This window comes from Brassica napus, chromosome C2, assembly GCF_020379485.1.
Source record: "Brassica napus cultivar Da-Ae chromosome C2, Da-Ae, whole genome shotgun sequence".
Taxonomy (NCBI): Eukaryota; Viridiplantae; Streptophyta; class Magnoliopsida; order Brassicales; family Brassicaceae; genus Brassica; species Brassica napus.
The window spans coordinates 31,277,277-31,287,872 of record NC_063445.1 but is presented as its reverse complement, the minus strand read 5'-3'; the positions used below and the strand labels follow the sequence as shown (position 1 = coordinate 31,287,872).

The window sequence follows — 10,596 nt, the reverse complement described above, 5'->3', positions numbered from 1 at the left end:
ATCATCTAAAACCTCATTAAAAATCAAATCACCCCAAATTTTAGATTGAATACACCCCCTAAATGTTTTCGAGTTATTTGTTTGTGTTGAATTGTTTTTTTTAACGTGTTACAGTTTCTTTTTTATCAAGACTATGTATTATTTTCTTATTGTGTTTATTTGTAAGAGTCTTTCGTAGTATTAGTTGTTATGTTGGGTTTAGCTCTAGCTAAGCTTTGCATGAATCTCATTTGAGTTATTTTATATAATTCAAGGTGATTTCTAACCATAACAGATTATGAGTAACTGAATCAAGTCCTGAAATATTAAGAACCTTAGCCTGCTAAATCGACATAGAGAGAGCATGAAAGTGTGTTGCAATAGCTGAGTTTAATGCGAAATTAAGTACTCCCTGATGTGTCTTCACATGTGAACCACGAATAATTTCACAGAGGTCCGGTACGAAGTTAGGGTGGTAGACGGCGTCCTGACGCCTAACGTCGTTGTAGTTCGTTGGAGTATCTTCGAACAACTCGTAGTTGCTCGTCATGTTTTCAGAATCAAACATTTCCCCTTCCTTTGCCTCTTGATGAACTGAAGGTTAGAGACGCGAAAGAGAAGGACGTGTAGCTAAGCTAGGGCTTATTTAAGATCGACGACTGGGTTGTCTTTCGTGTTATTTTGTTTTTTTTTTGCTTGGTAGAATTGAAATTACAAAATTGAAACTCGATATCTATCCAAAACCCGAACCAAAAAATCTAATATATTTTTTTTTTTAACTTTTTCCGGTTTTGTATATGTTCCTTTCTAATTTTGTTAATAATTTTAGTTTCTATATGTCTTACAACTCTTTTTAACGCTTCAGATTTGTATTATTTTTAGATAACATATCAAAATACGAGGACATTTCCAAATTTTAATTATTTTTCAAGATTTTGAATATTTATTTTAGACTCTAATATATTGGAGTAAATAAATAGAAGTTTTAAACCGTTAAACAGTCTATGGTTTAGCTAACCAAGATACTTCTACTCTTTATCCTAAAGTTTGTATAGGGAGTGTTGTTTTAGAGCATCTCCAACCCCACTCCATAATTTACTGCAAAATGGAGTGAGAAATAGAGGGATGAACAAACAAAAAACAAATTACTCCATTTATGGAGTAATCACTTTTTTGTTTAATTATTACTCCATTTCCCACTCTATTTTATAATAAATTATGGAGTGGGGTTGGAGATGCTCTAATATAACCAATTGAGTCATAGCTAAGCTTTGCATTGTTTTCTTTTTTTCAGAGGATGGGTCATAGAGATATATAGACAGTTTTGTCATTTTCTGAGCTGTGTATTTGTAAATATGTGACAGATTACAATGTAATAGGAAGGTGTAAAAAATGTCTGTAGTTAAACATATGATATTGTTGGTAACCTGCTGCAAAAACAGTTTATGATTAATATTATATTTATTTTAATTTATTTTTCCAAACATTATGTTTTTTGTTCGGAGTTTTTTTGTTTATGGCTCATGTATATGTATTCATAGTTATGGTTTAAAAAAAAATTGGTTTTCTTACATATAACAATGACCCAGTCAAGTTTAACTTTCGTAGTCTATTGGATCTTTGAGCTACACTGTAATAAAGAGTAAAGAAGCTATGGTGCATGTATGTTTATGGGAAGCTATGTTTGTTTATTGTAATAGATTACAATGAAACAGGAAGGTGTAGGAAAAAAATGTCTGTAGTTAAACATATGATATTGTTAGTAACCTGCCGCAAAAATAGTTTATGATTAATATTTTATTTATTTTAAGCTATTTTCCCAAACATTACGTTTTTCCTTCGGAATTTTTTGTTTTAGATTTTCATTGCTAATTAATTGGAGCCAAGAATTTGTAATAAGAGAAGAACTTGGATTCATAAGTAAAACATGCACCACCACATGGAGTCTAAAATACGAAGTTGGAAACAAAAAGACAGAAAGCAAATGAAAACAAAGATTTTAAAAAGAAAAGTAAATGCGGTGGTGGGTGCGACACTCAGCTGACTCTATGCCAATCGTGGCTTCTTATTCTTACTCTCTTCTGCTTCAACAGGTGGTGTGCTTGTTGCAGAAGGCCCTTCTACTGGTGCAGCAGATGACGAAGTTTGATCTTCCTTATCTGTACTTGCACCAAGTTCAGCTGCCATGCCACCAGAGGTCTCAACAATAGTGCTACTGTTACAAACCGGCACCAAACTTGAGATTGGATTCTGGACCTGCAACCCATCATTCGGATCATGTTGAGCACCCTGATCAAAACCCAGCAAATAACTTAAGTCATATTATAAATAGATAGCAGATCAGTTTGAAAGTCTATGAAAATCACATCGCCCACAAAGTCTGGGAGTGGTGCACGCTGAGCCACTGAAAATATACGGGAGATAGTGAAGGTTTGATGCTTAAAAGTGAAGTTGAACTCTCCTAACTTAATCTGGAAAGTGATGCACGCTGAGCCACTGAAAATATACGGGAGATAAATTATATTGTAATTCTAAATGGGTGAGAGGACAGCCTACTATAACTTCCGCAGCTTCAGCAGCAGGAATGTTGGTTAGTTTAGCCATATCCAAATCAAAAGCAACAAATACTGCATCCCCAGTATTGTCTGCCACAGATAGCTCCACACGGTACCTGTAGTCGACAACGTTATAGAATCGAGATTAGGGTTGCGTTGGTTTTTTTATGGGTCAGAATTTTCAAATAGGACAGTTACCTGAGTGAGGCGACAGCGCTTTTTTTAATCACAAGAGAGGCATGTGAAGGCTGAGACCTCTTTCACGAGCTTCTTAGAACAGCTTGCGCAACCAATATATTCTTCCTCAAACTGGATGCCAGTTACTTTGGCAGTACAAAGGAACTCGATCACCTTACAATCAGCAAGTTAAGTTTAAACAATATAGCGTGACTTTTGGCAGACTGATTGAATATATTTCGTTCTATTACCTGAGGGTCAGCTGAGAGGACATATTGGTTAAGTTCAGAGACAGTTAGGGGTACTATCTTCTGAGCATGAATCAGCTTCGATGAAGATGATATTTGATTTGAGCCATCTCCAAACAACCTTAACAGACGGTTATGTTGTGTGAGGAAACTAATAAATCAAAAAGTATCTTTAATATTCTTATGTGAGTTACTCACTGTGTATAGCGTTCTTTGCCTGCAGCTGTGAGTCAAAGTAGATGTGGGTCCCAGAAGTCCCATTGAGGAATAATCGACCTGTGTAGAGGAAATCTAATTAAAATGCTAGATCACTTTGGAAGCGATACAGTAGGAAACTTCAGAATTATGGCAGTAGAGTAAAATCAATTCCCATATAACTCACCTCCAACAACCTTGGGATTGATGCTAGTGATCAAGACAACTTTTGGCTCACGACCGTTTCTTGTCATCTTCTCAGCAAATGCGAAAGCTAAACCGTCAAACAGGCTAACACACACATTGACGTTCCTGTTTACATTCAATGGTAAGATTATTCGTTCAGTTTAGGTTAAGATATACAGTCAAAAACGATAATCTACATTTTAGTTTCATCTGTAGCAAGTACCTTTGTATACGTAGTGTAAGCATGACACGCTACGAACCCTGGGTTCCATTATTGATGGTGCTCCTGATAGCACTTAACTCCAAGTATATCTTGCAAGTTGTCAAGAACAGTTCAGTGAATAATATGATCACAACATTTCCAGCTGTCAGATGTAGAATAGCAAAAGCATACCTGGTAGCTGTCTATTGGTATCTGCCAGTGCCAATAGCTGGTCGTAGCTTTGGAATCGAAACATCTCAGTTGGTATCGACTTATCAAACTCTGTTAACTCATCAGACTGTACCATCAGTGAATCGAATGGAGACAGGGGCATCAGAGAGACGAAACTTGTTGTCGCTACGTGTAACGTCGAAACCACTAAGCGAGTACACAGATCCTTCAACAAAAAGTTCTCGATACGTGTCGAGTCGAGCCGCATTGACTGTTCCTTGGATAAGCGTCGACTGTTTCAGAGAGAGAATAATCAAATGGCAAGCACTGAATCTTAATCTGTCTGAAAATATACTCAACGGAAGAGTTACCTGCTCATCCAAGAGAAGCATGTCGAGACTCATCAGTTCCCCACCTTTCCTGATATTCTGAGCCTCCCAAAACCTCAGTAGCCGGACCTCAGCGGTGTTGGAACAGCGACCGGTTCTCAAGTTAGCAAGCGGCGTGTAGGAAGCCATTTCTGATATCAAACTTTGATAAAGGTTTTAGTCAGAGATTTCAGTGAACTGTGGCTCTTCATCGAAGCAAAAGAAGGTATTTATAGTGCAGAGCTTGAAGCAGTTACCGCTGATGATAATGATGATGTTTAGTTCATAGAGAGTGGGATGAGTAGTGGGGAGAAGTAAATGATGAGACTAAAGAAAGAAACGGAATACGTTACAGAGATGAAGTTTCCGACTGTGGAAGAGTAAGAGGAACAGGATGGAGGAGAAGAAGAATCTCGACGGCTAAACTCAGAAACCCTATAAGAAAATGGGCCAAACAGAAATTTCTAGAGGAAAATATGAGCCCAGAGCCCATGGACAGACTAAAGTATCCAAAAAAGAGAATGGCCATTGTTTGAACTGAGAACTTGTCAACAAACTAGTGAATGAAAGAGACGAGGACTCGTCGGTGGGCCAAAACAAAGGCGTTTTATTAGATCAAGAGACTGCTTAGTCGTGTTACAAAGAGAAGAGAAACAAGGAAATGAACCGGCGAAAGCTGGTTCGCCGGAGGATACAAGTCGACGATAATAGAGAAATCAAACCCTAGTTTCTAGCCGAAAGTAAGTGTGTAGTGATTTGCGGATCCCTTCCTTGCTGCCTCTCCCTCTCCTTTTAGAAGCGGTCATGCGTTAACCTAGCTCTCCTTGACCTAATGGGCCTTTTCGTCGATTGGACCGAGATGTCGGGCCGCTGCTTCGAGTCGTCGAGCCGACGACTTCCGGTCGCTCGCTTCGTCGGCTAACAGCAGTCTAGAGTCGAGCCGATCGCTGGCTCGCAAGTCGACGAACCGAATCTCTCCATTGTGGTCATGTGTTAGGACAATTATCTTTTGGGCCTTTTGGGAGGGTCAGGCCCATACCAAGAGTAAGTCCCCCCAGTTCGCTGGTGAGTAGCGTAGCCGACTCAGCGAATTTGGAAGTAGGGTCTGCAAGATAATTGTTCTGGACTCGTGATCTCGCTCGACTCTTCGACCTTATGCGCGACTTGCTTGCTCGCGATTCGTGATTTCAACGGTTTGGTCTGAACCGGCGGTTTTCTTTGGTTTTAATCAAGGCCGCTAGTCTTGGTCTAAACCGGTCTCGGTTTACCTCGAGAAGTCGAACCGTCACAAGACGATGTGAACTCCATGCGCCTAAATGTGCCCATCTAGGCCTAATGATGACGCATCGGGGCGTGCAGCGCTTCCTCCCTATAAATACCCCTCTCGCCTCTCATTCTCTTCATTCTTCATCCGACTCAGGTACTTTCTCTCTCTTTCTCTCTGCTTCTCTCTCTAGCCCTTTTTAGTTGTAGATTTCTGGAAACTCGTCATGTCGTCGGGCGGTAGGCTCTCCAAGGAACAGAAAGGGAAGGCGGTGGCAACTGAGTCGAGCCCTGTGCGAGTCGTCAACTCGACCCTGCCTTCTGATTTCGAGGCGATACATCGCGAAGTTATGATGGACATGACGAATATGGATACGCCCCAGCGGGTCCCAGTCGCCGAGTCGGCGCGTCAGCTGCGTGAGGAGAGGGCGACCGTTGCATTGGTCGCTCAAGATTGTGCGAGGGATGGTCGAGGTTGAGCGAGTGACTGAGAGATTTCTCCTCCTGACTTTCTTCCGTGCTGCTACCATCCTGAAGGGATTTTCGAAGATCTCCCGGTGTTGGCGCCGGAACTGATGCGTCCTCCGGTCGTGGAAGGACAAACATGGAGAAACGTTGAGTAGACTCGTTCGACTCCATGCAGCGTGAAGATTTTGTTGAGGGCATGTCGAGGAGTCGGTGTAACCTTCCTGATCCCCACGAAAGCTCAGAGACCATGGTCTCCTCCGGCGGGATTCGAATGCGTATACCAGTCCTACTTTCAGAACGAGACTAAGCTCTGGTTCCCGATTCCTCGACTCGTCACTTCTTATGCGAGACGTCGCGACGCAGCGATAAGCCAGTTCCTAAACGGTTCGCTTCGTATCTCGGTGGCATTGATGGTGATGGCGGCAGAGATCGATGTGTCGATGAGCGTGCGGGCTTTTGAAGAGCTGACGTACCTCAAATCGATGGGGGAAGGATTGTATTCGATCCAGATGAGGCCTAACTACAACGTGATCGTCGACCATCCCAACAGGAAGAATCACTGGCAGTGCTTCTACTTCTACGTCAAGTCTGACGGTTTCGCCTTTGAAGAGCCTCCCGGCGACTCCATTCGATTTTTATGGAATCATGAACTTGGTAGTGTTGTTGATAGTTTATCGATAGCTTCCTTCTTCTTTTCTGATGGTCTTGCATTTGATTGCAGTTGATCACTCGGATACAGATGCTTAACCTGAGGAGTTCATAGCGAACGCTCGTGCCATCGCGTCACTTGCTCAAGTTAGTTGGAAAAGTATCACCGTCGAGAGGAATCGACGAGCCGTTGACAGGATCTCAAAGAGTAAGTCCTTTACGCTTATTATTATTTTTATTTTTAGTTTGCATCTGTCCGCTTGAGATACTATCTGGATTTGACTTGTCGGTCTTTCGCAGGGGTCTGGAGGTCTGACTTACTACTGTTGGTTACCGGCAACAAGCGGTGATTCTCTATATTCACTCGTGCAGAGCAGAAGGCGATCAACGCAGTTAGGGAGATGAAAGAGCTTCCTGACTTGAGAGCGTTAATAAAGAAAAGGTTGAGCGGCGCGAAGAAGACTTCCTTTGTGGCTTCTGAAGGGACGACTTCCACAGGACCTTCGCTTCCTGAAGTTCCGCCGGCACCGATTGCAGATCCAGTCGACATCGAGTCTTCGAAAGAAGATCTCGCTCAAGGTTCCGCTGATCGAGAGATTGCTAATCCGTCGGTATCTAAGAGTAAGAAAAAGAGATCTGCTCCTAGTTCGTCGACTTCGATCGAGGCCCACACTGAACCTCCGAAGAAGAAGAGGAAGAAGAAGGAGAAGAGGAAGAAGAAACCCGTCGAAGAGCGATCCGAGCCTAGCGAAGGTGTAGATGGTCGAGAACTCGTTGTTCACGGTAATTCGAGTCGCGAGGCTGCGGCTCAGACTGGTGTGGAGTTGGACGATTCTCCAACTGTTCCTCTGGTGAGAAAGAGGAAAGACTCTGAGGGACAAGATGCGCCTGCTTCTGACGAGAAGAGCACTCCAGCGGCACCCCCAATGATCGGGAGTAGCGGTTTGGTCCCAGAAGAGCGTCAAATCAAATTCCCGGATCACGTGGAGTTTGAATATGGCGGAGACACGCCTCTCGCATATGCTCCCACTGAGTGTGCCAAGTTGATCCGCCAGATGCGGGGTGGACCAGGGGATATGCCGTCGGTCGATGACCTTTTCTTCAAGGATGCTTACGTTGACGCCGCACGGACAAAGGTCTTGGTAAGTAACTTCTTTCCTTAGTTTTTTTTATTGTGTCACTCTCCTTCCCATCTTTCTTCAAGTTCTTATGCGTCTGTTACTTTCTTGAGCAGAGTGATGGCAGCATGAATCTTGTCATTGAGAAGTACGACATGGCCCTGAAGGAGACTCTGACTCAGCTAGGGAAGGCCGAGAGACTCGTGCGACTGAAGGACGCAGCCCTTCAGCGCAAAGCGAAAGAGTTTAAAACAGTCTCTGAGAAGGCCGTTGAGGAGCGGGATCGAGCGCTAAAGCAGAAGAAGGCCCAGAAGGCTAAGTTCGTGGAGAAATTTGGTGAGATAAAGGAGAAGTACAAGTCTTCACAAGGGAAAGTGAGAGAGCTCAAATGAGAGAAAGCTGCCCTTGAAGCCGAGAAAGCGACTTTCGACAGCGAGGGGGCCGCTACAGCCTTGAGACATCTCAAGAAGCTCAACAGAATTAGGGATTCCCGGAGTTTCGAGGTTACGCATGAGCGGGTCCGTGTCCAAACAGCCATGATTGTAAAGTGCAATCAGCGATTTACCAAGATTCAAGACCTCGAGGCGCGGCGCAGCGACTTTGAAACGGCGAGATGCTTGCAGAGTCAAGCCTTCAGAACGAAGAAATGTCTCGAAGCGCTCAAGGAAAGTGGGATCAGTATCCCGCATGAGACGATCAACTTGTTTGCTGAGCAGGAGAAAGAATTCGAAGAAGAGGTTGCTCGCTTAACCATTGGTGAGATTCCCAAAGAACTCCTCTGTCTGTCTCGGCTTCATCTTCCGTCTCCTTTCCTGAACGAGAATGTCTTGGTGGCGATCGACCCATATGGGTCAAACACAAATCTGATCGATTCTGGAACTACAACCATTCTCCAAACTCCTAGTACTTCTCAGGGTGATCATACGAACGAGAGATTGAACGAACCGACTGGAAGAGAACTCGGGGAGTTATCAGTTCGAGAACGAGGCGACGTCAGCGGGGTCGAGAGGACTGAAGATGCTTTTGAACCGACAATCGCAATGACTGTTCCAAACCCTGCTCCCGCTGTAGTCAACCTTGCTGTAGGGGAAGAGGCACCGACTCCAACACTTGGAGCTAGCAATGAGGACCCAACTCTTCCTCGGGGGGAGGATAGAACAGGGTCCGATTTTGATGATCTGTTTGAACTTTCGGATTCTTCAGCTGGGGAGGACGGCAGAGATAAGTCAAACGAACAGGTTCCTGAGAGCAACCTACTAGGGACGGAGGAGGATCTTGGGGAGTCCTCGGCTAAGGAACAAGGAAACATTGACGGAGTCGAGAATCCACCTGATTTGACAACGGATAGAACCGAAGACGTCTCCCCAATCGGAGCTCAAGTCGTTGGAGAAGGCCTTGATCACGTTGAAGATTGATCTTCTGTGTTGTTGTTGTTTCTCTTAGACCTTTTGTTCTTAGCCCTGTGAAGTTTTTGTTGTTGTAACTTTGAACGTCTTTTGGCATTACTTTGTAGCAGTAGGTTCCCCTGTCAGTGATGAACGCTGTCTTCTCTCGGTCATCTTGATGCATCATGATCTTATTGTAGCCCGAGAAGGCGTCAATGAAAGTCAGGAGCTCGTTTACAGCAGTCGACTCGACTAGTCGATCAATACGCGGAAGCGGGTAACTATCTTTAGGGCAGGCCATGTTTGGATCGGTAAAATCGACGCAAATACGCCATTTTCGTTTTTCTTCTTGACAACGACCGGGTTGGCCAACCATTCTGGATATCGCACCTCTGCGATCGAACCGGTTGCAAGCAGTCGCTCTACTTCTTCGTTGACGGCCTTGCTTCGCTCATGGCCAAGCTTGCGTCTTTTTTGCCGAATGGGCTTGATGGTTGGATTTACGTTAAACTCGTGGGACGTTATGGTGGGATTTATTCCCTTCATGTCGGAGGTTGTCCACGCGAAAGTTGACGTGTTCTACTTCAGGAAGTCGATGATCGCGCGTTGCATTTCTTCGGAGAGGAATGCACTGACTCGGACTACTTTACTTTGGTCGGAGTCGTCGATCGTGACTTCTATTATTTCGTCTTTTTTAGTCTGAATCTGCTTTGATATCGCGTTGATGCGAGGAGTCGACTGTTGCATCTTCACCGTTGCGATCAGTAGGTCACGTGCGGCCTGCTGGTCTCCTCGAAGTGTCTGCTCTTGACCGTTTCGTCCCGGGAACTTCACGCACTGATGATATGTTGATGATATCGCCTTCATCGAATGTAACCAAGGGGTTCCGAGTATCGCGTTATATGGAGCCTTTTTTCGGATAACAGAGAACTTAACAGTGCGCGTTACCCCGTATGCGTAGACTGGGAGCTTGATTGTCCCGATCATCGTCTCGGAAGTTCCGTTGAACCCCGTGAGAGAGCGAGATGATGGCTTCATATCGCGCAGGTCGACTCCCATCCTATCGAGTGTATCGCGAAAGATCAGATCGACTGAGCTGCCAGTATCAATCAGAACTTTGGCGATGTCGCACTTTGCGATTCCTACCTCGATGAGTAGGGAGTCGTTATGAGGTAGGTGGATGCCGATGGTATCGTCAGGTGAGAAAGTGATCGGGTGATCATTCTCGGGTTTCGATGGCCATTTTTCCGAGGTTACTGCCTGTCGTCGATGATTTTTGGCTGATCGAACCGAGTCGCCGCAAGGAGGCGAACCTCCCATTATTACGTTTAGGAACAGGGCTCGCTCGGCCCGTTTGTTCTGCAGCTGGATTCTCAAATCGCTGGACAAGTTTTCAATGATAGACCCCTGTTTCTCGCTGGTCTTGGCTTTCGTTTCTTACAACTTTCGTCTCAAATCGGAGCGCTTTGGTCGATTGAGCATGATCCTTAGATCTTCTGATTTCGAGTTGAGCTGATCGCGAAGGCGACGACTCGAGGCTTTAGTTGGGGTCGAACACTGGTGCTTTCGGCTCTTATGGCTCTGGATTCTTCGATGACTGAGCGAAGATCGTCGTTAGAGTCGTGCGTGCCAC

The 10,596-nt window shown here is 44.6% G+C and overlaps 1 long non-coding RNA gene across 5 annotated transcripts; it reads right to left on the bottom strand.

Annotated features, from left to right (window-relative positions):
* Positions 1-1,855: 1,855 nt before the first annotated feature.
* On the bottom strand, positions 1,856-5,843 carry LOC106434884. Of its 5 annotated transcripts, XR_007319706.1 has the most exons (10): positions 4,085-5,843; positions 3,735-4,006; positions 3,564-3,652; positions 3,342-3,466; positions 3,158-3,235; positions 2,963-3,080; positions 2,733-2,885; positions 2,536-2,650; positions 2,346-2,450; positions 1,856-2,268 (listed from the first exon to the last, which is right to left on the bottom strand). It is a non-coding gene; the product is annotated as an uncharacterized LOC106434884 (long non-coding RNA). The 5 variants fall into 5 exon arrangements; XR_007319707.1 differs by having other exon boundaries at positions 1,856-2,235; positions 2,346-2,650; XR_007319705.1 differs by having other exon boundaries at positions 2,346-2,650; positions 4,085-5,842.
* Positions 5,844-10,596: the final 4,753 nt, after the last annotated feature.